General features: G+C 45.7%; 2 long non-coding RNA genes across 3 annotated transcripts in view; one reads left to right on the top strand and one right to left on the bottom strand.

The window, feature by feature from the left end:
- LOC119391089 (uncharacterized) overlaps positions 1-27,550 on the bottom strand; it is a 303,791-nt gene that overhangs the window by 30,618 nt on the left and 245,623 nt on the right. The gene's annotated exons all lie outside the window — the stretch shown is intronic.
- Positions 5,344-27,550, top strand: part of LOC119391036 (uncharacterized) — a 42,309-nt gene continuing 20,102 nt past the window's right edge. Inside the window, exons 1-6 of one of the 2 annotated variants that reach the window (XR_007415563.1) lie at positions 5,344-5,382; positions 10,044-10,120; positions 18,184-18,233; positions 20,146-20,300; positions 21,771-21,865; positions 26,639-26,712. This is a non-coding gene — a long non-coding RNA (uncharacterized LOC119391036). The remainder of the gene's footprint in view (positions 5,383-10,043; positions 10,121-18,183; positions 18,234-20,145; positions 20,301-21,770; positions 21,866-26,638; positions 26,713-27,550) is intronic. The other variant, XR_007415562.1, reaches the window with a different exon arrangement.

Raw genomic sequence — 27,550 nt, 5'->3', positions numbered from 1 at the left:
GTACGCCTCTTCGTCATCACCTCAAACGCACCTTCTACCTGGGGCTTCGTCGGCTTCGTTCGCAAAATGGCATGAACGAGAACGGAGACGCCATTTTCGCAATCTGTCCGCCGCGGTAGATAGAGAGATGCGCGGGAACCACCATTCCTCCGCTTTCGTTTCGACCAACCCAAGTCATTTGCGGAGACTGTTCCAAACACCTCCTCCCCGTTCTAAGCAAAACTTGTGGCTATTCTCACGTCTTGACCGTCACACTAGCCTCGACCATCCCGTGTGGCTTCCCCTTGTCCTTTTGCTCGATCCTCCTCCCGTTCTATGCTAGAACGCGTACAAAATAGCGCCCCAGGTGTACGTTCTGGCAGGAGCTAGGTGAAGCCCTGGGTTTTTAAGGCAGTCCGAGGAAGGGGAACATGACCTCGATAGAGGTCGAAACAGCACGGTGCGCTGATTGGTGGCAGAAATCTAGAGAGAACACGGAGGAAAGCAAAATAGCGTAAAAACCAAGGTTACTCGGCCGTAAAATGCAGAGAAATTTATTTATTTATGCAGAAAATTTATTTGAAGATACATTTTTTTTCTGTGGGAGCTGATCATTATTCCCGTAGGCAAAGATTATGTGCAATTTGAAATTGAGCTTAGTTGTTCACAGGTCACAGCGTCGTTATCAATACAACGCTCATAGCATCCAACTTTTAATCGATCTTGCCGACGTTTGTTTGACGTGCATTAAACTACGTCTTTGTGGGAAGCGCACTGCAACGTCCCGCAAACGTGTGCTTGCGTTTAACGTGCAACGGCTATTATCAATCCATTTATCAGAAGCAGGAAGAACACAAGCAAAAGCGCGCTAAATGTCCGAACAGTTCCTTAAACCGACGTCCCCAACCGGGTGTCGCAGGTTGCTGTAATTCGACAACGCGTTTGCGGGAGATATTAATCTCCCGCAATCACATGTCTGCGAATACGCTGATGCGATCGTATAGAAATTGCTGCAATATTACATTCTGGCACCACCGTCTATGCGAGTTTACGAAAGCGTGTCATGGCACCATCGAAAAATGCATCCACAGTTGCCGTATAAAGACAGTCAGATTATATACTGTATACCGGTCCGCGATAATTGTTGGCTGGCTTTGGTCAAGGCTTAAACGAAGACGAAGATTTCATTCAGCAAATAAAACTTCCTGAAAATAACACATTTTGAAAGGTATTTAGTCACTTCTAAATCATCTATTATTGAAGTTGAACACACACGGACACGCACGCACACACAATCGCGCACACGCGCGCGCTTTGTTTTTCGCCAATCTCGCGCCTTTCAGCGCAGCACGTACGTTCAGCCAACACGCATATTTAGATCAGCATCTAGCGTCTAGTTTTACTGGTAATTCTGCATCAAACTGTGTGGGTCCAACGACGAGCCAAGCCGTTGTTGGACCCTTAGCTTGGTGCCAGTATTTGTCGCACACATCGAATAAATTTATGTAATGCAAGAGCATGTACATCGCAGATATCGTTCATATTTGTTAGGGCATGTATTTCGCAGGACTGGTAACTAAGGTAGTTTTTTCTAGTGTGATCACAGGGCACAAGTATATTTTCTGGAAAAGATTCTCGCTATCTCGATTCTTGGCTCTGATGTTCTCTTAACATTTATTGTCAACATGCATCATTCACTCTTGGTTCTACGGAGATCGTCACGTTCTTGTGGTGGTGCAGAATTCATTAGCCGAAGCACCACCTACAAGATTGAACAATTTGGTGGGTGAACTTGCGCACAGCTGGCGGTCGCGGTAGTACTGTGGTTGTACGCTGACTGCTGCTGACCAGAAATACGTGGGTTTGATCCCAGCCGCGGAGGGGAATTTTGAGGGAGGCGAATTGCTAGAGGTCCATGTACTTACATTTAGGTGCACGTTAAAGAACACCAGATTGTCTAAATTTCCGGAACCTTCTACTACGGCTTGCCTCATAAGCATATCGTTGTTTTGGCACTTGAAACCCCGGGTATTAATAAAGGATTGCTTTATACTGGAACGCTTTGTATTTCATACGTGTGTCAACTGTATACTTTCAACCGTAATCGCTGTACCTCGCGTAAATAATCCTGGAATATACATGGCTATTCGCGTCACGCATTCATTGTGTTTAGAAGCGTCGAATACAATGGAAATGTTGCAATAACAGAAAGGGGGGGATCGTGCCGAACGATAGCACGAGCAAGTTTTATGCAGTCAGACATCACTGTGAAAGATATTGTGCAGCATACAGAAGCATGCTAGGGGGCTCCAGATGTTTTGCGCATAGGCTGATGATGTAGGTTATTAGTTGTGAATGCTAATAAATGGAACGTTATATGGTTGGTGATTTTAATGTAAATCAGTTTACCGATAATCCAGCAAAATTTCAGTTACTTGAAGTTATGCTTGCGATAACTGCGATAACCTAATTCATCAGGCCACCAGGGTTACTTCACAGTGTGATACGCTTATTGACTTATGCTTTACAAATGTGCCAAAGGCTGAAACTTGCTCTGGTGTCCTAGGTTCAGATATTAGTGATCATTTATCATATTTGCAATTTTTTCCAACCCACAATTGTTCCAGTGCAGAAAAGTCACTACGAGACGCATAAATCAGCGCAGCATCACTTTATTTCAGTCTCTAGTCGTCAGCACAAACTGGGAAGACGTATACTCCGAGCAAATCCGTCTAGATCATATGAAATATTTGTATCAAAATTACAGCACAGTTATAATGTGCTTTTCCTGTAACAACAGTAGTGAAGCACAGAAACGCCCGGAAGGCATGGATCACGAGCGAACTTTATTATCGCATTAAACAAAAAGAAAAAATTATTTGCTAATTTTCTAAAAACACGTGATCTTCAAATATTACAGGAATTTAGGAAGTTTAGAAATAGGTTGAATGTTGACCTAAGGAAGGCCAAACTTGCCTTTTTTGAACGCAAGTTTGAAAGCGTCGCCCAAAACAGTTGTAAGACATGGAAGGTCTTTCGTGAATTGACAAGTATCCCTTCATCAGGAGTACCACCGGAATTAGAAGTTGATGGCGTGAGGTATTCTGGAGATTCTTTAGCAAACTTGTTAAACAATTACTTTATCAATGTTGGAGCTGCCGAACCCTCCATACTGTACAACCAGAATGAAGTTATATGACGTACGTGCATAGAGCTGTGAAAGACGCTCTATTTCTTAGTCCCACTTCGAAGATGAAATCATTTCTATTCTAGGTTCTCTTGAAAACAAATCAGCTGCCGGAGAAGACGGCATAAAAGCTTCACCAGTTAAGGCCGTGGCACATGACATTGCAAAGCCATTAACGCACATCTTTAATGAAATGATATCATCTGGTATATATCCTGATAAGCTAAAAATGCTCGTGTGACTTTCATAAAGGCGGAAAGTGTAACGAGTTGCGTAATTATAGACCAATATCTGTACTACCAATATTTTCTAAAGTTGCCAGAGAAAGTCTTGGGCACGCGATTTAATAAATTTGTATCAGCGAAAAATTTATTGTAGAGCAGCAGTTCGGATTTCAAAAGGGAAAGTCTACAGAAAAGGCACTTGTACGAATAAAAGATGAAAATCATCCAAAATATTGAAAACACGTTATTTACAGTTGGTATATATCTAGATTTCCAAAAAGCATTCGACTCCATCAAACACGAAATTTTATTCCGTAAACTTGAAGCATACGGCTTTAGAGGTAAAGCACAAAATCTTATCCGTAGTTATTTGCACAATCGACTACAGTACATTCTCTTCAGGATGCTCAATCTGAAAAAACTGTAATAAATCTGTGGCCCCAAGGCTCTTCCATGGGCCCTCTACTTATTTATAACATACGTAAACGATATTGTTAATATCCCTTTCACTGGGAGGTAATAATGTATGCTGACGATACAAGTGTTTTCTTTTCTGGTAATGATTTGAAGGAGCTAGAGGCGATGTCAAAGACTGGTTGAATGAGCTTAATCTCTGGGTATCTTCTAATAACTAACAAAAAATAATGTTTAAAATACAAAGTTCATGCTTTTCTATCCTAAGAATAAAGAAGTAGATTACATTTATGAAATTATACTACGGCGATTCGCAACTAGATCTAGTACATATCATTCATTCAATTTCTAAGCGTTTCTTTTCAATCAAACTTAAGTGGGTCAATAAACGTAACACTGTAAGGATGAAGGTAGCGAAGTCTATGGCATGTTGACCGTTTACGTAACTTTTGAACAACTAACTTAAAGAAGGAATTGTATTTTTCCATAGTCCATTCTCATTTTAGTTGCTGTTCGTTAATGTGGGGGAACAGGAATTAAGACCGATAATGAAAAGCTTTCTTCTTTACAGAGGAAAGCAGTTAGACTACTCGATTCGGGGTATACTGTAGATGCATCAGCTCTCATGTTAAAGTATAGAATTCCACAATACTGTGTGCGCATTGCCATGATTACAAAACTCAAATTGCCGATGTGCATATATTGCGAAGTATCGGGGACTGGGGTTCATTAGCGCGCTACTTGAGCAGGAACACCGGTCCGACCTTCGTAAAACCCACTAGTTGTGGAAAGAACGCGCACACACAATCTATGGAATGCAAGACAATAGACTTCCCAAATTCTGAAATTATGTAATGAGCACCCTGCAATAATTGAACGGCACGATCGTGCACAAACTCTAAACAATTTCCAAAATGAAATTCGGTCCCCTTCAACATTAGGATAAATGCACTTTCTGTCTACGGTAGGGTGACGCTACAGTCTCTCATACTATTTTGTACTGTATATATTTTGTGTATGTATATATGCTTTTTGTGTGCGCATTGCAATGATTTCTATTGTTATCCCTATCATTGATTTCTATGTTCTATTGCTACTGTTCGCCCAGCGCTGAGCAGGACACAGTCAGGGGGCTAACCCAACTCCTTTTGTCCTGACCGGGGGCAATGCTTTTGTATTGTTCGAAAAATCAATAAATAATAAAATCTGTGTAAGATTTCATTTGTAACGATGTGTGCTCAACCCATATGCCGCTTTTATAGTTATAGAATATCTCGTCCCTACGCGCTGTCACAATTTATTTGCAGCGCGAGAAGTACATGCGTTTGAAAGAACGCGCAGGTTTCGCGACCAAGCACTACTTGTGAAAGCCACTGAACACGGGATGCAGAGTAACTGAAAGTAAAACTGAGCAAAGTGTTTTATACATAGGATACAAGGGGTCTCTACGCAACTCAACCTAAATGAATCGGGTGTTGCAGGATCTGCAAGGTGAAAACTGCGCCGGAATACGGATACGGGGAACTGAGCCTACATTTGCCCCATCCAATTGCCGTTTGCTCTTTTGGCGAGGCATAGGTAAGTTCAGAAAACTGCCATTTGACAGTACTCTCTTTGTACAGTGCCGGTTGCTTCGCACTACCGCTTTCATGGTGCGTGGAAAAGGAGTTGATTTTTACAGTTCGCGCACAGCGTTAAAACATTCAACTAATTGCTTAAAAAAAGAAGGGTAGCTGAATGCGGCATTTAACGTACGATGTCTAACCTCACGTCAGTGCATGGTGTATGGCGAAAAACTGACAAGAGTTCTCGTCAAGGGCCTCTGGCGTAAACAAGCTAGTTCGCTACATGGCGCCGCCAAAGGGGATGGCAACAGATATTATCATCATCTTACTTAGAGGAAGTTTATCAAAAATACGCGTTCCTGGGTTTGAGAATGATCGCTTGGAATATTTGTAGGTACGTTGGTCTCAGCTGGCACACAGCCTGCGCAGCCCATGCTTGGTCAGGGGGCCACAAACCAGGGGGACTCGAGGTGCCGTTCTTATTATAGTGACAGCTCCTTCTAAAGAGGGCGGCGAAAAGTAATCGGTAACATGGGGACATAGAATTGCCATTACCTTTGTACTAGAGTTTCCTCTATGAAGGGGTGAGACCATGTAGTGGAGTATGTAAGTGTTTCGCCAGAAAACAGACCTGTAAGGCAGCGAGCATATAGGGATTCTTCTGTTAGTGAAGCATAAAGGGCGTTTTCATAGATCAATTCATGATGCGGAACAGATGGTAGTGGTAAGAGGACACCCTTTAAGACGAGCTAAAGCGCGAATTGAAAACTCCGGCATCGTTAACTACAGAAGAGAAAAGCGTGGTTTTTTGTTCATATCTATCTGCCACCATCATTATCAGCCCATTTTATCTCCACTGCAGGACGAAGGCCTCTCCTCATGATCTCCTATTTACCATACCTAGTAGTGCGAGCCTGTTGCATTTTATCTCTGCGAACTTCTACTCCATCTATCTCGCTGCTGCCCTCGGCTGGGTTTCCCGTTCGTTGACAACCATTCCTTTCTCTAAAGCATGGTTGCCTATCCTACACATTAAGTTTCCGGCCCAGGCTTAATGCCAGCCTAGAATATCCACTACCCGTGGTTATTTTATTTATTTCACAATACTGCAGGCCAGGAGTGGAATTACAAAGAAAGGAGAACAGCACAGAAATAATTATAACAATACCGGCACTACATGCAATACGTCGTTCGCTAGTACGATATTTAACAAAGAAATGAAAAACGCACACATAATTTACACCACACTCGCACGACAAGTAATATAAGTTTCAATGATGCAATATTCAACACGACAAATGTGTGTTACAAAGAAAGGAGAACAGCACAAAAAGGGCTTCATCAATATTGTAACAATGCCCGCACTACATGCAGTGGGGGGGGGGGGGGGATGTTGTGAGCTTTCATGAGTTTTAGTTTCGCTAGAATCTAATCTTTTGTATTATATATATATATAACAAAGAAATGAAAAACAGCACATTATAGATTATATATATATATATCATATATAATAATATTGCACCAAGTAATATAAGTTTACCACGGATACAATACCTCTTTTTCAACACGACAAATGGTGTGTTCAAGGGCTAATCAATATTGTCGCTCATTTCGCACACGCTTGACAGTGGGGGTGGGGGGGGGGTTTAACATTCGCAGTTCCTTTGTAAGCTTCCTTTTTTGAGTAAAAAAATGGCAGTTTCCGAAAAGCTCAATTGCAAATGGGCTTTTGTATGTGTGCCCCGCCTATATATATATAATTATTTATATAATATATAGATATATATATAGATATTAGTGTATGGACGTCATACAACGGATGCATACTCTTTTTAGTCTAATAATAGCATTTTACTAAACTTGAGGCGTTTAACATTCGCCAAGTTCCCCACCAGGGCGGGGGGGGGGGCCTTGCAATTTTTCGCAGCGGCCCCCCACTTTTTTTAAAAATCGCAGTTCCGTATGGGGCAATTTTGCTCAATTGCCCCCTCCCTCCTATGGCCGTTAAGCGCCCCCTCTGCGCACGCCTTGTCCCTAAATACTTATAACTAGAAAGAGTGATCCCTGATTGAATGGGGGAACCAGGCGTGATAGGTTCCCCACCAAGGGGGGGGGGGGGGGGGGGGCAGCGGCCCATCCCCAGCCAAGTGTAGGGGCATTATTTTGCGCCCCCTCCCTCCGTGTTATAGGTTATAGCGCCCCCCTCTGCGCACGCCTTTGTCCCTAAATACTTATACTGTGTTACTGATTGAATGGGGGAATGTCCCATTGATATGCTGCGTAAACACACAGCATTAGTTTTCCGTAGAGTATATTTATGAGCTGAATAGATTATGGTTTCAGAGCAGGTTATGTTTTTAAAACAACACAATCATGTCCGCAAAAAGCTTAAAAGACACCGATGTTGCGTCAGGGAGTTTGCTGTACTAGAATGGTCTTCATTTAATAAGAAGGAAGCAGGTTAGTGGTTTTTAAACACAACACAATCATTTGCCTGTCCGCAAAAAGCTTAAAACCAGAACAGGGATTGCTTGCATTGAGCATTTACAAAGAAGGAATAATATGGCCCCAACACACTCGTTTTGCCTTCGCACACCAGAACTACATTGAACTGCTCTAGAACACGTTTTGATTTCAACGAACGAGAGAGGCTCACTCGAGAAATTTATTCGAGAGAGACTCACCCTGTCCGCGAGAAAATTACGTTACCCCTCTCCCCGTACGTTACCCCTTCCCCGTACAAATCTGGACTACCGGCCATCAGGGCCTGGCAGGCAAAGAGGCAGCGCACGTTGCCGCCCGCGGACTCATTCCCCGGGCCCCTGCCTCGCCCACCGGTGACCCTTCTTATTCAGAAGAAAACTCTCCTCTCCTCACTTTTAAATATGTAACAACCCATTATTGGGACTCCTACCACCGCTTTCCTGCGTCCTGCAAGGGTTCAAAATGGCGGACGAGAGAACTCTCCGGCTATTCACTAATACGCTACTGTGCCTGGCAGTGCTCAAACAATTTGACTCTTCCTTTTCCGATCTCTGCCAGTATTGTGAGATGGCTGACACCTGGCACATGGTATGGACATGACAGCTCAATCCATATTCCCCCCCTCTCAACCCAACCCAACCCGAGAGGACTGAAAGGCGGCCCTGCTCGGCTGCTCCTCTCCCTCTCTTAGCAATGCCTTGCTCTGCTCTGCTATGCTTTCCCACTCTCTTCGCTTTGCCCTCACCCGCTTCGCCAATTTCGCGGACACTCGGCATTGGCTGGAACTCAAACTTCAAACAGCTTGATTGAACCACTAGGGTAGACTAAATACTTTTAACGTGTTGATGCTCTCCGAGAACGGTGCCACTTCGCTGATTGTGTCGAATAATTTTCGTCGTACGACAGCGTCCCGCACCAATTTTCTTTGTAGGTAATTCTAAGACCCTGTGTGGGTGTGACAGCCAGTGTTGCTTGGTGCCAGAGGCAGAATGCATTTTCAAATGTACATGGCGGAATCCTGTAATAAAATAACGTTTACATTTGCGGCATCATAATATGGTCAGGTTTGGTAACTGATCAAGCGTTGTGAATATTTTTTATTGGAGTTGACGTAGGGGGTTATTGAAAGTCGGAAGTTCTTATGATACGCAGACCTTTCAGGGTGCAGCGCCATATACATGTTAATAACCGTACACTAATACGTAACGTTTAATTATGTATTTCCAGTAGCCACTCGCTTTACAACAGCAACAATCTTGGTCTTCTTCTAGATTAGCTGGCTAATTATGCCCAGTCACTGTCGCTTTGCTATGCTGCAAAAACCGCAGCGTACGAGTACGAGGTCATATCTAACTTCTTAAAATAAGGTAAACTAAAGAAGGGTAATGGTTCGAGGGGCCCGCTTTGTTAGGCACAACCTTATGAAGCCATAGAAAACATAAGTGGCCATCATTCGTAGTTTTTAATTGAAATGTTGAAAGCCTGATGAGGAACATATACATGCTTGCTTCAGCATCAGATTGAAAAAGCCCAGATAGATTTACCATTCTATTGGTCCTTAGTGTGAAATGCAAAGCGCAAACGTGCCAGAGCTTGCCCGTTTCGTCTCAATTCAGAAATAAAAGGCCGTGCTGAAAAGACATGTCCATAAATAGGAAAACCTATTGGGTGGACGTATGCATGACTTTAAAGAAAGCTAGCAAAACAGACTTCGTGGAACCCACCTTTTACGTTTACCTGTGCTGCCCTCTGCCGTTTTGGTAGGGTTTTTGTAGGGGCCGGTACAACTGGTATCGCCAGGACTAAAGCCTGCGAGATCAAGAGGCGTTTCGCGACTTTACCGCTAGCTGAAGGGCGCGTGCGCTGTGGCATCGTTTTATTCCTTGCGCAGGTATGTCTCAGCCAGGTACATAATACGGTTACAATTTTTTTAAATTCACAATGTGCTTGTCAACGAAAATATCTTCTGGTGACTATTGGAACCACACTTTTTATTCAAGTCACAAAACACAGGCTCTTTGCTGGTAAAAACAAATCAACGGCATTGTAGCCCTAAGTAGGCATTCTACCACTACACGTTTTGCTCTGTCGTTTGGATGCACTCTGAGGGGTATATATTTGCAGTGCTGACCAGCCAGTGCCTTGGTGTTCACAAGCTTGACAACTGCTGTTTTCTGTAAAAAAACGCAGATTTGCTGTACGTGTGGCACGAGGCGACCGGCCTGCTGGCGGGATACCATCCTGAACACCCTGTGCCAGCAGGCCAGGTAGGTTTTCATTTACAACTCTATTGCAAACGTCTTCACACTTAACACGTTTTCAGAACCTCCACTTTCCAAGCTTTTTGTAGTGACCAAGCGTTTATATTCCACATGCCATTCTTAGTGACGCATGTAGCCGAAGCTGTCGAAGTTCTGCCGCACATCGTTCGCCGTATTGGCTGCGAACAGCTCTGGCTAACACTCCGGGGATTACACTGACATACCTAATAGATAAATTAATGGGAAAGCGACAGCCGCGTTCAATTGGTAGAGTATGGGACGGGTCATCCGAAGGCGGTAGGTTCGATCCCTAGCCGCGGCCAGCTGATTTCTCACTCACTGTAATTCATTTCCTTTTACTTACTATACGACAGTTAAAACATACAATTATAGTCCCCTATACTCTCCTTAGCTTCATTCTGTTGGTTCCATTAGAAACGAGCCCTCGGTCAATCCCCCGCCTTAGAATCGATTTAGTGCGATACTACTGTCCGTGTTCAAATTCTCCCACCTTGGAAGCTAAGGACGTAAGTCACCGCCCTGCTAAGCTCGAGGACGTGCGTTCGGTTCCCAGCCTTATTTGGCCACGTCTGGATGATGGTGAAATGCAAGGACACCCGCGTAATTGCATTTACAAGTACTCGGGTGTTGCGCGAGTTCCGCAAACAAGTCCCCAAATGGTCGATACCATACATGTACGGTGCCGCGTGTGCATGTTTGGAAATTGCCAGTTTTCAAGCTTTTTTTTTGTGCCCAGGGAGTGCTGCCACCCGGCGCGGATGCCCGAAGTGCCATTATCCTTTAGTTTCCTTCCAACATTTTTTTAGGCTATCGCTCACACATCTGCGTGGGCGCGCGGCGGTAAGTGTGGTTTCGTCCACAGGCTTTCTTCAAAATTTGCGGCTAACTCCGCTATATGCTTGGGCTTCAACCAGCCCTTTACTTCCTGCTGAGTGACCAGTGAGCGGAGATCACTTGACATTAACTGCTTCAGCCTATCAGCTATCAGCAATTCCTGAAGGCTCTCAAATGACTGCACCTCTCTACTTCTGAGGTAGTACGTGAACATTGTCTCCAGGCGTGCTGTCACTTGGCTCCAATACTCATGTGCCTCTCTTTTAATTTCTAGAAACATTCGGCGGTACTCACTTGGAGTCATCCGCAGTTCCTTTAAAACTTTAGATTTTAGATCTGGGTACGCCATTACCCCAGCCTCCGATTGATTGGCAACGAATGTCCGCATCTTGTCACTTAAGAATTGCAATATAACAGTGCCCTGCACTTCCTCAGGTATGCTCAACGCCGCAAAAAGAGCGTCCACATTCTTGAACCAGGCGGGGATCATTGGCTCATTTGGGGCATTGGCGCAAGAACTGCTTTCAGCTCTTTCGCGTACCATCCAATACCGGTATGCCGGTTCCGGATTTCCGGCTCCTCTGAAGAGGCACGCGACGACCTCATCTTCTCCAGCTCAAGCTTGAGCTTTAATGCTTCTATCTCAAGTATCAACTCGCGCGTGCGATCCGATCCATTTACACTGTTACCTTCCATAACATTTCCCTCTGAATCCGACATCTCCCAGAGTGTGCCTGAACGCAAGTGCATTCAGTAAAAAGGGCCCCGAGAGAGCACAAAGCGAGCCTCACCTTGCCGTGATGCGTCGCCCGCCGTCGTTGTCAGTTGCAGCTGCGTCAGTCCCGTCTCTGACGCTTGTCGTTACGAAGTCGCTCGATGCTCACGGTGCTCCACCGGACCACCCTCGCCGTTGCGTCAGTCCCTCACGTCGACGTCTCTTGCCGCTCTCCTCCCGATGCAGGACACCGCAGCGCCTCGTCAGTCGCTCAACGAAGTCGTTCGGCTTCGCCCTTGTTCGCTGACACCCAGCGCTCACGTGTCGCTCAACTCCTGGCTCCAAAGTTGACCGGCAGGCTCGGAATGTCAGTACTGCTTCAGGCAGCTCACCAGCACGTCCCAATAGCAGCGAGCGTCTTGACAGCTTCGCCGGGCTTCAGCACCTTCCTCGCTGCGGGCTCTCCGATCCTAGGGTCGACTGCGCCAGTTAATTTCCATTCCCTACTATCCTACGCTAGCTTCAACACTAGCTAAGCAGGGAGGGTGTTTGAGGTTCGAATCGGCGCCCCTCGATGACTCGAGTGCACGGTGGCAGCGCGAAGGAAGAGCCGTTGTCCAGTGAGGCGACGCTTTATTGCCACGCTCAGGAGTCTGCCCGGGTCCAAGCCCGAACCTCCGCTCTCTTCTCACATTCAAAACAGCCTCTTTTCAACCTTCAGTTAGACAAGGAGTCCCTCAACAAACCAATCACACTTGGGGGTTGGCATCACCACAACCAATGGCACAAACACTTTCATGACAGACACGGCATTGGTCTAACGTACGACACAATCTACAACACGCGAGGGGATAGGTTCACTGCGCAACACGTGTCACCTCACTCTCCCCTACGTTATAGCCTGAGCATGCCCCTGACGTCCGCCAGCGCCGAAAGCTCGGCTCGGGCTCAACCTGCCCGTGCACCAACGTCTCTTTCAAGAAACCGCCACAAAGCAGCGCTTACATGCAGCTGGGGGCCGCTTCACCTGAACGCTCCGAGTGCCGTTATTACGACCAGACGGCGATTGTTCAGCAAAGACATCCCCCGGTCGCATCCGGCCAAGCGGTCGCAAGACCAATTCCTCGCTTTCGCCTTTTGCGGCGCCGACACGTGCTCCCTGTTAGCGGTAAGTTCTCCGAACGGCAGCGCAGGTAAACGCTCATAGGGGCGCATGCGGATGCCAAACAATAACTGAAACCAGGCGGCCGTGCGTCGCTTCGTCCCACTGGCGCGACGCTCTTCCCGTTCATCTCGTATCTCCTCCCTTTTGTTACAAGCAAGGAGGCGGCTTTGGCGGCCCTGCGCTTTGACGGCGTCACCACAGAGTCGCCTTTCTTTCCCAGAGCGGGGCCTTCCGCGTCCCCTCTTTGCGGCGCCGACACGTATTCCGATAGCAGCGCGGCAATGTGGGAATCTCTCTGCGCTGCGCAGAGTTCGTACACTGAACCACACAACAACACGCCGACTCTGCATGCCTCAGACTGACTCCACCGCCATACGTCATGACAGTAATTACTATGTTCAAAAGAGAGGAATTTGTATATATTTGTATAGGGTCTTTGGTTGCACCGGTGCTCAGTGACATTTATCTTGCCTCTGTTGACCGCAGACTTGGTGCTTCTGTGTCATCGCAAGGAAGAGTTAGAATACTAAGATATGTCGACGATTATTTAGTGCTCGTCACCGCCCAGAGCGATAATGTTTTTGAAAGCAAGGTTTCAGCTATTATAGCTGAGTTCCGGCTGGCTTCCGATGGTCTGACATTTACGCACGAGAAGCCGGCTAATGACAGCCTACAATTCCTAGACCTGCGTCTATTCTTTACTAGCAACCACGTGTGTTGGATGTACACACCAAGAACTACCAAGGTCTTACTGTCGTATGAAAGTGCCCATTCTAAGATAACAAAAAGAGCAATTGTGTCCTTGTGTTGTCGGTCCGCTCGGGAAAAATCATGCCACCATAAGATAAAAGAAAGCTTAGCGCTCCAGGAGGCACGCTTTGTCAAGGCGGGATACCCTTCAACTGTGATTTTAAGCTCTTGTGAACGGCTGCTGCTACAGAGCAAGAAGGGCAGTAGTAAACGTAACGAGAATGCGAGTGAAAATAGACGAGTGCACGTAATGCCCTACATACATCGCGTGTCGCATAATATGAAAAAGGTAGCCAACCGTTATGGGGTAAAAACGGTTTTTTCGGCTCCGTGCAAGATGGCAAAAGTATGTTCCATGATGCACAAAGGTTTGCGCGTGCCGTGTAGTAAGCGGCATGTTGATCCCGCTGTAGAGTGCGTAACAGGTGTGGTATACGAAATCCCCCTGTCCTGTGCCCAGCGCTACATTGGACAGACGGGACGCTGCTTCAATGAGAGGGCGCGAGAGCACAGTCTAGCTGTGCGCTCCCACACCGGAGGCCATCTCGATTTACGCTGTAGGAGATGTGGTTGTTCGCCGAAACTAAAGGAGACCCGAATACTGTACAAGTCTAATGACAAGATGGAAAGGGAATTAATAGAGGCCTTCTTCATTGCGCGAAGTGACAATTGCGTTAGCATGCCTTCACTGACATTGCTCCCGAAGGAGCAGCAATTTTTAGATGGTTTTATATAATCAGACGTTCATTTGTTTTTATTTTCTTGTTTGATACTTCAGCGCATGTTACTGATCATACTCTACCCACATATCACTATCGCCACATGTTTGCAGGTTGGCGTCTGCGCGGTGGACCTTAGATAAGGTTTCAAATTTTTGTTGCTCTTAGTTTTCCGCTCTTCTTGATTCTTATATTTATTCGGTTTTTAAGCACGCGTCAGGCAGATGTTGATTCAAACTTTTTAACGCCTTCAGTTTATTCAGTTGAAGTTTTGCGCCCGTCCTGTCCACTTCCCTTTGTCCGTGTTCTTTCGCGCAACCCTACACTATGTGTTCACCTGTGCACCAACTAGCCCAAATGAGAGCTTTACTGTATCGTGCCGGTTGTTTCGTACTGACGCTTTCATTGCTGTGTGGGATCAGGAGCTAATTTTATGATACTGTACGTTGTTACGCATTTCAATTAAATACAGAACGTGTAAAGAAACGTGCGAGCTTTAACGAGGCCTTAAAGATAACAAGGCAGCATGTGTACGACATTGGTTCTAAGGAGCCATTTTGTACGCGTTATGTGATAGAACGGAACGAAACGTCACGAGAGGACAAGAGGGAACAGCCAATAAGCGAGCTGATGGAAATCAGAAATGTTTTCAAGGCGTGAAGAAATACAGTGTAATAACTGAACATCAATATTAGCAGGTATTGTTTTTCGAAGGTCGAAATTCAAGAGCGCGGTGACATTAACAATTTGTGTTCATTGGGCGCTAGGTGGTGTCGCAAGTTCACGAGACGTCAACTTGCGACACCACCAAAAGAGCCGCGGCAGCAAAAGGACAGAGGAATGCTGCAATCATGAAGCACAGAACGTTGTAGGGATACAATAGGTACGAGGTGCTTCGAGGTCTGCAGAAAGGTGTAATGGTTCCGGGGCCCCACTGGTGTGCATGAGGGCAGAGGTGCAATCGGGAATGGATATAAATCAAAGGACTGTGGGACGCCTCGCGTTGGGTGCTCACGGGAAGACGACAAATGAGGCTGTAAAGGGCGATATGGGATGGGCAGGTTTTGAGGCGAGGGAGGCTCAGAGCAAAATAAGGTTCGAAGAAAGGCTAAGGAATATGAAGGAGAGTAAATGGGCAGAGAAGGTGTTCCGTTATTTGTATAGGAAGAGCGTGGACACACAGTGGAGAAAAAGAACTAGGAGGCTCACTAGTAAATATACGGCTGGTAGTGTAAGTAATATGTCAACAAAGAGCGTTAAGCGAAAACTCAGAGAGGCGGAGAGGATTTCCTGGGCGGCAGCTTTGGAGAAAAAACCGGCTTTAACTACCGAAAGGGCAAAAATGAAATAAGGAGGAAGCATTTGAAGATAATTGAAGGGCAAGCGCTTTACTGTTTGAAGCGAGGTCGGGTTGCCTTAGAACGCGTACTTATAACGCGAGATTCACTAAAGAACAATGCACATGCTGCGGAGAGGATAAGGAAACGGCGGAGCCTGTTCAGATTTAATGTGGAGATATCGACCCAGGTGTACGTTTGGGCACGAGCCTACATGAAGCCTTGGGTTTTAGGGACAACAGTGGAAAGCTGAACACACCCGCGATTGAAATAAGAAACTGTTAGAGTATTGGTGGCAGAAAATTAAAGAGAAAGGACAAAAAATAAATATTGGAAAAAAATAAGGACAGTCTGCCGTAAAGGGCAGAGAACTGGGTTGACAATTTCTGTTTTCTTTTTTTCCTGTAGTAAGATATATTTTATCGAAGTAGAGGCATTAGGCCACAAAAAAAAGGAAAGATTTTTTTTTTCGAGCCTGGTGGCACACTTGTCACCGCCCTGTTATAAAGGGGACGCTCATAGCATCCATGAATGCATCCACGTGCCTTAGAACGCGTAGTTATAAAGCGCTATTCAGTATATGCTGTGAGGAAGCTAAGGAAACGAAGGAGCATGTTCTGATTGAACGTGGAGATATCCACCCAGGTGCATGTTTGGGAACGAGCCTACGCAAAACAATGCGTTTTAGGGACAACCATGGTAAGCTGAACAATTTCGCAATAGAAATAAGTAAGAGACTGTTAAAGTATTGGTGGCCATAGAAGGGCCTCTGCCGTAAGGGGCAGGGAGCTGGGCTGTGAATGTTTTTTCTTTTCTATGGTAACATCGATTTAATCGAAGTTGACAAGGCATTGGACCAACTTAAAAAGAAGTGCTTTTTGTAGAGTGTGGTGGCGCACATGCCACCACGCTCGACAAAAAACGGCCCCGTTATAAAGGGGATGCTCATAGCATCCATCCATCCATCCATCCACAGTCCGTGGTGGGGGGCTGGTTGTGATTTCGCAAACTATTGGCGCGGGATTGGAGTAAGCCAAACACAAAGCAGGCTAATTCGATTCCCCGACCCTAGCGCTTACGTTTTGGTTCAGTCCAAGTCGTCCGGAGACAGATATATCCGTTCTATCGGACGGAACGGTGCCTCCGTCCGTTCTGTGCCCCTTTCTTGCAAAAATGATTGACAGCACTGCCGTTTCCGGTTGCTATTCCCACGTCTCACCGTCAGACGAGCCTCGAGCAATCCCGTGCGGCTCCATGTCGTCCTTTTGTTACGTTTCGTTCCTTCCGTTCTATCGCAGAACGCGTACAAAAATTTGGAGGACGCTTGAGCTTCGCCTTCAAGAGCAGAACGCGATAGCGTAATGCCGACCGTGGGCATCGCCTTCTCTGGCTTCGGTTTTCGGAGCATGCCTCAACCGTGCCGTCAGGAAACGAACGACTGTACCCTTAACATTGGCTGCTTCAAACTATCCTAGAATGCCTACTGCAAATGCAGCTGTTAAGTGCCCACTACACCATAATTCTTTCTGTAGCGAATCGTCGAAGGGCCCACTACGCGTGCGTAAGGCAACACGCGAACCTACGCAGCTGCTCGCTTTGTTCATGCTTTTGCAGCTGATGATTAAATATGTCTGAACGCTTTGTACTGGGTAGGCCTTTAATGCGCAATTCACATATTTTGAGGCTTCGCGAAATCGTACGCTTCTGCCACGCAATATTACATGCGTTAAGGAGACTCCTTCCACTACATGACATTCATATAGTGTTTTTGTCCAAGCTATTTCAAGCAATATCGTGGCTCTTTGGTAGAACACCTGCTTGCCACGCAGATGGCATGCGTTCGATTCTTACTCGAACTGAATATTTTTTGCTATTTATTTTATGTGCATCTTCCTCAATTTTTTAGTCACGGAAGAGATGATATTTCGGTCACGACCAATGACTCCGACGCCGACACCGGAATTCCTGCGAACGGAGCCGTTTAACGCTGTCGCGCTAAAATAGCTCCCCTGGAGTGCGGTTTATGCGCTCACGCGTACACTGTGGTATCACTCGTTGCTTTTCGCTCCCATAGGGCACTGCGGAGATATTTTTACTTCCAAGTGATGAATGGAAATGTGAAGTGATCGTCAGTCAACAGTGCTCACGTGATAGCCACCATATGTTCTTGCAATCCACTAAGCTACTTCTAAATATCATTGTTTCCAGTATGAATAGAAAGGCAATACAGAGAAGCTGCGAAGGCACTTTGTTGGCTAAGGTGGAATCTCAACATTGTTTCCCCCTTTCACTCATAACTTGCGCCGCGTTTTCTCGTGCTTGATTCTTCTTCGTCGTCTCCTAAAGCCCTCACGCATACTCAGCTTTTGTCTTTTTTCTTACCTTTACACAACTTGTTCAGTATGCGTCGATTATGCATGCTTCACTAATCGCAGTTACCCATAAAATCACCCCCTGTATTACACTGTATTAACTTCATACCCATGCTGTCTATACTATAGGCTCAGAGCAACCGAACGCTTTTTCAGGTACCTATCCGGGTCAATTAAAGGCCTCTTGAGAAAAGGAAAAAGAAAAGGTGAGTTCCCACTGCTTCTATTGTCAAGTACGATAATTTAGGTGCGAGCGCTTATTCAGAGCTTGCGCACGGAGTCGTATAGCGGCCGGCTTAGTAGATAGGCTCTGCATGATTTGATCGCGTGCGCGCGGTCCCGAGGCTGGGTTGCGTTTATGCGGAGCCAGGACAGGATTTCGTCTAGCACTCACTCATAGAAGTAATCGTATTAAGCAGACATCGCATAAACACATCATAAATATGCCCTTGACTGGTGCATTGAAGCACCAAGTGCAAGTCAATACTCACGGCAGGATACGTGGTCAGTATCGTGTTTAGGCGTCTCAAGAAGTTGACGCTCACCGAGAACGTTGCCGATTCGGCCACCACGTCGAAGTATTTTCATTATACTAGAAAAGCATCCAGTACCAATTTTCCTTATGGGTGATTTTAAGGCACTATAGGTGCGACGGCCAGTGTTGCTTAGTTGCAGAATTTGCGACTCGCGAAGATTGAATTTTCAAATGTACATGGCGAAAGCCTTTAGGTTATGCAATCATTAATTTTTAGTGGATCATAAAATACGCAGGTTTGGTAACTGCTCAATAGTTGTCAACATTTTATATTGGAGTTAAGAAAATGGGTTTTTAATACAGAAAGATGCCCCGGCATTTCAGGGTAAAGCGAAATATATCTGTAAATAACCTCATACTTATACGTAAAGTGTAATTGTGTATTTGCAGTAGTCGCTCGCTTTACACCATCTAGATTAGCTTGCCCAGTCACCGCCAAACATGCCCAGTCACCGTCGCTTCAAAAAACAAAAAAAACTGCAACACCAGAACAGCGCGAACGTACGAGCGCGAAGACATATATAACCTAGCTTAAAATAAGGTAGGCTAAAAGAGACTGCGTCGAGGGGCCCACTTCTCTCTTAGGCACAACCTTGTGCACCCATAAAAATATCAAAGTAGAAGGGTTGTCATTGTGATATTAAGGAAACAAATTGCATTGGACAAGCCTTATCAAGGAACATTTACATGCTTGCTCATGGTGCTTGGGCGCAGTAGTGCCTTGCATCAGACTGAAAATCTATGTTTTACTATTCTCTTATTCCTTACTGTGAACTGCCAGTCCTTGCCCGTTTCGTGCCAAGGCAGAATAGGCTGTGCTGAACATTCTACAAATGGGAAGAGTTAATTCGGCGAATATATACATGACATGAAACTGGGAAAACAGACCTACTATCGCGCTCAGTATGAGCTACATCACGCGAGCGCGTGGCCGAGTGCTTTGCAAGGTTGTACAGTGGCGCTGTTCATGGCATATTTTCGAGTTATCGAGATAGAGTTTGGCTGTCCCTGCGAGCGCGCATTGCCCCCATTTGCTCGCTTTCACCACCGAAGTTACCATTTTCGTAGCTGCTATGACCGCAGGGCAAAACGAGGGCGTGCGTGAAAGCATATGGAGGCGATGCGCACTCGCAGGCACTGACAAACTCTCTCCCGATAACTCGAAAATATGCCATGATCGGCGCCACTGTACAACCTTGCAGGGCGCTCGGCCACACGCTCGCATATTGTAGCTCATACTCGGCGCGGTAGTACCATTGCTGTGCCAGCCGATTGTGGCTCGACTGTTGCGGTCGTAAAATGTTGGCAGCCTAGTACCCGCTAGCAAGGAAAAGCTTGAGAGAAAGTGTAGGACTGCTTTCTGAGAGGTGCATTATACTGTTAACAATTTTTGATACCTAATGTGGTTTTCAGCGAAAATATATTTTAACTATTGCAACGCGTTTATGTAGGCATTCATTCACTACGCCCTTTGTCCCTTGTTTCGCTGCTCTCTTAAGGGCATATCTTTCAGTGTTGACCGTCCAGTGCCTTGGTATTGTTTGACAAGCTTGACCACGGCTGTTTCCTGTAAAAAAACGCAGTTGCTGTGAATTTGGCATGAAGTGACGGGCCTGCAGTTGGGCCACCTGTCCGTACTGCTTTTCCTACTGCAATCGGGGGCGCTATCCGACCAACAGCTTGGTGAAGGCCTCGCCTACCCGTATGCGACCCTCGACACATGGTGCCACCAGGCCAGGTAGGTTTTCATTTACAGCAGTCTACTATTAGTAACTTCCTCGCAACTTTCCCACCTCGCTTTTCAAGCCCTTTGTAGTGACCAAGAATTGAATTGATTGCTGTAAGGATTGTACCGCACATTGCTCAGGCATAAATGAACCTCACCTAGGAAATGCGAACATTGAGAAACGCAAGTTCCATACTCGCCGTCGTGGCTGCGAGTGGCGCTAACGCTTCCAGGTCTGCGTGCACATAAATACCCGATAAAGTGGACGAGGGGACAACCGCCTCCGTAGCTCAATTGGTAGAGCATCGGGCGCGTTATCCCAAGGTTGCACGTTCGGTCCCTGCCGGCAGCATGTTGTCTTTTGATCCACTTCACTTTCTTCACGTTTATATAATTACTACAGTACAGTTAAAACAGTACAATTAACGTCCCCTATACCTTCCTTGGCTTCATTGTCTGTTGGTTCTCATTAAGGTTTTATCAAACAAAAGAAACGAGCCCTTAAAATTCTCTTCTTTCGTTCAAGGCAGATTCAGTGTGTTACTCCTTTCGCTATCCGAATGCTGTCATCATGGTAGCATAGCAGGTTACATAGCTCACACATTTAACAATTTGGTGGGTGAACTTGCGTCCAGCGGGCTGTCGCGGTGGTACAGTGGTTGTACGGTGCTCTGCTGCTGACCGGAAATACGCGGGTTTTATCCCAGCCGCGGAGGTGGAATTTTGAGGGAGGCGAATTGCTAGAGGTCCATGTACTAACATTCAGGTGCACGTTAAAGAACACCAGATGGTCTAAATTTCCGGAACCTTCGACTACGCCTTGCCTCATAAGCATATCGTGGTTTTGGCACGTGAAACCCCGGGTATTAATACAGGATTGCTTTATAGTGGAACGCTTTGTATTTCATACGTGTGTCAACTGTATACTTTCAACCGTAATCCCTGTAACTCGCGTAAATAAATCTAGAATGCAGATGGCTATTCGCGTGACGCATTCATTGTGTTTAGAAGCGTCGAATACAGTGGAAATGTTGCAATAACAGAAAGTGGGCGATCGTGCCGAACGATTGCGCGCGCATGTTTTATGCAGTCGGACATGATCACTGTGAAAGATTTTAACAAGCGCGTGTCTCGATATTGTGCAGCATACAGACGCATGCTAGGGGGCTTCAGATGTTTCGCGCATAGACTGATGATACAGCGTATTAGTATTTTGCAAGATTTCATTTGTAACGATGTGTGCTCAACCATATGCCGCTTTTCATAGTTATTACAAATATCTGTCACTAGCTCTGTCACAAATTATTTGCAGCGCGAGAAGTACATGCGTGAAAGAACGCGCAGGTATCGCGACCAAGCACTACTTGTGAAAGCCGCTGAACACGGGATGCAGGGTAACTGAAAGTGAAACTTGGGCAAAGTGTTCATACAAGGATACAAGGGTCTCTCAGCAACTCAACCTGAACGAATCGGGTGTTGCAGGACTGCAAGGTGAACACTGCGCCGGAATACGGATACGGGGACCAAGCCTACATTTTGCCCCATCCAATTGCGTTTGCTCTTTTGGCGAGTCACAGGTAAGTTCAGAAAACTGCCATTGGCCAGTTCACTTGGTGTCGGTCGTCAGCGTACTCTCACTTTGTACAGTGCCGGTTGCTTCACACTACCGCTTTCATTGTTGCGTGGACAGCGTTACAAAATTCAACTAATTGCTCAAAAAAAAGTGTAGCTGAATGCGGCATTTAACGTATACGATGTCTAACCTCACGTCAGCGCATGGTGTATGGCGAAAAACTGACATGAGTTCTCGTCAAGGGCCTCTGGCGTGAACGAGCTAGTTCGCTACATGGCGCCGCCAAAGGGGATGGCAACAGATATCATCATCATCTTACTTAGAGGAAGTTTATTAAAAATACACGTTCCTGGGTTTGAGAATGATCGCCTGGAATATTTGTAGGGACGTTGGTCTCAGCTGGCACACAGCCTGCGCAGCCCAGGCTTGGTCAGGGGGCCACAAACGAGGGGGACTCGAGATGCTGTTCTTATTATAGTGACAGCTCCTTCTAAAGAGGGCGGCGAAAAGTAAGCGGTAACATGGGGACAGAGAATTGCCCTTAGCTTTGCACTAGAGTTTCCTCCATGAAGGGGTGAGACCATGTGGTGGAGTCTGTCAGTGTTTCGCCAGAAAACAGCCGTGTAAGGCAGCGAACATAAAGTGATTCTTCTGTTTAGTGAAGCATAAAGGGCGTTTTCATAAACCAATGCATAATGCTGAACAGTTGGTAGTGTTGAGAGGACGCCCTTCAAGGCGAGCTAAAGCGCGAATTGAATACTCCGGCATCGTTAACGACAGAGGAGAAAAAAAGCGTCGTTTTTTGTTCACATCTATCCGCGACCATCATTGTCAGCCAATTTTATCTGCACTGCAGAACGAAGGCCTCTCCTCACGATCTCCTATTTACCATACCTAGTGCGAGCTTGTTGCATTTTAGAATTTCTTCTACATCTATCTCGCTGCTGCCCTCGCCTGAATTTCCCATTCGTTCGCAACCATTCCTTTCCTCTAACGCATGGTTGCCTATCCTACGCATTACGTTTCCGGCCCAGGCTTAATGCCAACTAGAATTAGGATATCCACTACCCATGTTTGTTTTATTTTTTTATTTCACAATACTTCAGGCCAGGAGTGTTTACAAAGAAGGAACAGCACAGAAATAATTTATAACAATACCGGCACTACATGCAATACGTCAGTTTCGCTAGTACGATATTAAAAAAAAAAAAAGCAGCACACATACTTTAGAACAACACTCGCACGACAAGTAATGCAATATTCAACACGACAAATGGTGTTCAAGGGCTTCATCAAAATTGTCTCGCAAGCGAACAAGGGGGGGGGGTGTTATGAGCTTTCGTGAGGTCTAATAATAGCATTATACGCTTGACGTTTAACATTCCTTTTTTTTTTAAAAAAAGCGCAGTTCCGAAAAGCTGAAGGGCGAAATGTGTGCCCGCCACGACATATCACGAAAAAGAGTGATCCCTAAACATAGCCGTGCGCAGGGTTCCCCACCAAGGGGGGAGGGGGGGGGGGCAAAGCTGTGGGATTGCTTGCACTAAATCATTTACATATATAAGGAATAATATATAAGGAACTAACAGGCTGACCTTGAACGTATTTATCAATGGTGTCTTAAGTGGCAAATGAATTTAAACACTAACAAGTGCGTCCATATGTGTTTTTCAAAGAAGAAAAAAATAATTAATGCTAACTATTATTTAAGGGGAAACATTTTAGATGGAAATTAGGTACAAATATTTGGGTGTATTATTGTCGCACGATTGTTCCTGGAATGCACATGTGGATTATGTGGTTGCTAAGGCTGCGGTGGCTTTGAACTATATCCAAAGGAACTTGAGATGTGCAGATTATCAGCTTAGGAACACGGCTTACCTCACCTGTATTCGACCAATTTTAGAATATGCTTGTACTCTTTGGGACCCGTCACAAGTAGGCTTGATTAATAAATTAGAAAAAATTCAAAACAGAGCAGCCAGGTTTGTCCTGAGTCGGTATGGAAGAAATCACAGTTCCACCGCCATGAAAAAAGAATTAAACTGGGAGTCACTTTCATCACGACGTAAAAAACTACGTTTGAAGTTGTTATATCAGATATTTCATAATAAAACACGAATTGAGAGACACACTTACCTAAAACAGCCAGATTACATATCTGAACGTATGGATCATATACACAAAATAAGGCCATACCGGGCCAGGACGAACCTGTACGCCAATTCATTTTTTGTGAAAACCATTAACGAGTGGAATGGTTTTATGTCTGAGCAAGTGTGCAGTAAAAATGAATATGTGTTTTTTTTTCATGTTTCTAACCCCCCTGCTGTAACGCCTCCGGGCAAAGCGGGGTTATGTATGAATAAAGAATAAAGAATAAATAAAGAATAGTGGCCCCAACACATTGCCCTGCCGCACACCAGAACTAACATTCAGCATTCTAGATACACTCGTTTTAATTTCAACGAACTGCTCACTCACTCGGGAGAGACTCACTCGAGAAATATTATTCGACCCTGTCCGCGGGTACATTACCCCTCTCCCCGCTCACTAATCTGGACTACCGGCGATTAGGGCCTGGCAGGCAAAAAGGCAGCGCACGTTGCCGCCCGCGCACTCATTCCCCGGGCCCATGCCTCGCCCACCGATGACCCTTCTCATTCAGAAGAAAACTCTCCTCTCCTCACTTTTAAATATGTAAAAAACCATAATTGGGACTCCCACCACCGCTTTCCTGCGTCCTGCAAGGGTTCAAGAAGGCGGACGAGAGAATTCTCCGGCTATTCACTAATACGCTACTGTGCCTGGCAGTGCTCAAACAATTTGACTCTTCCTTTTCCGATCTCTGCCAGTATTGTGAGATGGCTGACACCTGCCACATGGTATGGGCATGCCAGCTCAATCCTTCTTTACCCGCCCAACCCGAACCCAACCCGAGAGGACTGAAAGGCGGCCCTGCTCGGCTGCTCCTCTCCCTCTCTTAGCAATGCCTTGCTCTGCTCTGCTATGCTTTCCCACTCTCTTCGCTTTGCCCTCACCCGCTTCGCCAATTTCGCGGACACTCGGCACGGCTGGAACTCAAACTTCAAACAGCTTGATTGAACCACTATGGTAGACTAAACACTTTTAAGATGTTGATGCTCTTCGAGAACGGTGCCACTTCGCTGATTGTGTCGAAGAATTGTCGTTGGACAACAGCGTCCCGCACCAATTTTCCTTGTAGGTAATTCTAACACACTGTGTGGTTTGCACAGCCAGTGTTGCTTGGTGCCAGAATTTGTGACACGCGCAGAATGAATTTTCAAATGTATATGGCGAAGTCCTGTATGTTATAAAATAACATTAACTTTTATTGCATCATAAAATGGTCCGGTTTGGTAACTGATTAAGCGTTGTGAATATTTTATTGGAGTTGACGAAAGGGATTATTGAAACTCGAAGTATGATACGCAGACCTTTCAGGATGCAGCGGCATATACATGTAAGTAACCGCATACAAATACGTAAAGTTTATTATGTATTTCCAGTAGCCCCTCGCTTTACAATAGCAACAATCGTGGTCATCATCTAGATTAGCTGTCCTCGCCAATTATGCCCAGTCACCGTCGCTTTGCTATGCTGCAAGAGCGGCACCCTACGAGTACGAGGTCATATCTAACTTCTTAAAATAAGGTAAACTAAAGAAGGGGAATGGTTCGAGGCGCCCGCTTTGTTAGGAACAACCTTATGAAGCCATAGAAAACATAAGTGGCCATCATTCGCGGTTTTTAATTGAAACGTTGAAACCCTGACGAGGAACACTCACATGCTTGCTTATGCGGCTTGGACGCAGTAGTGTAGCATCAGATTGAAAAATCCCAGATAGATTTACTATTCTATCAGTCCTGACAGTGAAATGCAAAATGCAAACATGCCAGAGCTTGACCGTTTTGTGTCAAGTCAGAAATAATAAGCCGTGCTGAAAAGACATGTCCATAAATGGGAAAATCACTTGGGTGGACGTATGCATGGCTTAAAGAAAACTAGCAAAACAGACTTCGTGGGATCCACCATTTACGTTTTCCTGTCCCTCTGCCGTTTTTGGTAGGATTTTTGTAGGGGCCGGGACAACTGGTATCCCCAGAGCGAAAGCCTTCAAGATCAAGAGGCGTTTCGCGACTCTACCGTTAGGGGAATAGCGCGTGCGCTGTGGCATCGTGAAAAAAGCGGATTGGTGCGCCAGTTGTCCTTCTCTAGACGGTCGTCAGTTGTTGGTAGTCAAGTACCCGCTAGTAAGGAAAAGCTCGAGAAGTTTGAAAACTGTTTGCTTAGAGCTACGTAATACTCTAAAAGGATTAAATATTGGGCTAGTTGGCTGAGGCATACTAGGCATAACTGGCTGTGATATAATAGCACAAGGAATGAAACGACGAACACAACGAAAGCGCTTGTCTTCGTCTTCTTTCTTGTGTCCGTCGTTTTATTCCTTAAACTAGTATGTCTCAGCCAGCTACATAATACTATTACAATTTTTTTTTAAATTCGCAATGTGCTTGTCAACGAAAATATCTTCTGGTGACTATTGGAACCACACTTTTTACTCAAATCACAAAACACGGGCTTTTTGCTGGTAAAAACAAGTCAACGGCATTGCAGCCGTAAGCAGACATTCTACCACTAAACGTTTTGCTCTGTCGTTTGGCTGCACTCTGAGGGGTATATATTTCAGTGCTGACCAACAAGTGCCTTGGTGTTCACAAGCTTGACAACTGCTCTTTTCTGTAAAAAAACGCAGACTTGCTGTACGTGTGGCACGAGGTGACCGGCCTGCTGGCGCGCCATCCTGAACACCCTGTGCCAGCAGGCCAGGTAGGTTTTCATTTACAACACTCTATTGCAAGCGTCTTCACACCTTACACGTTTTCCCAACCTCCACTTTCCAAGCTTTTTGTAGTGACCAAGGGTTTATATTCCACTTGTCAATCTTAGTGACGCACGTGGCCGAAGCTGTCAGAGTTGTGACGCGTCATCCGAAGGCTGTAGGTTCCATCCCTAGCTGCGGCAAGTATATTTCTCACTCACTTTCATTCATTTCGTTTTACTTCATAATTACTATACGACAGTTAAAACACACAATTATAGTCCCCTATACCCTCCTTAGCTTCATTCTGTTGGTTCCATTAGAAACGAGCCCTCGGTCAATCCCCCGCTTTAGAATCGATTTAGTGCGATACTACTGTCTGTGTTCAAAATCTCCCTAAGGACGTCAATCACCGCGCTGCTAAGCTCGAGGACGTGGGTTCGGTTCCAGCCTTATTTGGCCACGTCTGGATGATGGTGAAATGCAAGGACACCCGTGTAATTGCATTTACAATTACTCGGGTGTTGCGTGAGTTCCGCAAACAAGTCCCCAAATAGTCGATACCGTACTACGGTGCCGCGTCTGTCATGTTTGGAAATTGCGCCAGTTTCACTTTTTTTGCGGTCTTGGAAAGAAACTAAATGTTAATGGCATTTCGGGCATCGGCCCAGGGTGCCCAGCAAGTGCTGCCACCCTGGGCCGATGCCCGAAATGCCATTAACCTTTAGTTTCTTTCCAAGATTTTTTTAGGCTATTGCTCACACATCTACACGTGCGTGGGCGCGCGGTGGTAAGTGTGGTTTCGTCTCGCAGGCTCATTGCGTTTCTTGCGCTCACTAAGACTGA

This window comes from Rhipicephalus sanguineus, chromosome 1, assembly GCF_013339695.2.
Source record: "Rhipicephalus sanguineus isolate Rsan-2018 chromosome 1, BIME_Rsan_1.4, whole genome shotgun sequence".
NCBI classification, from domain to species: Eukaryota; Metazoa; Arthropoda; class Arachnida; order Ixodida; family Ixodidae; genus Rhipicephalus; species Rhipicephalus sanguineus.
This window is presented reverse-complemented; position numbering and strand designations above follow the sequence as displayed.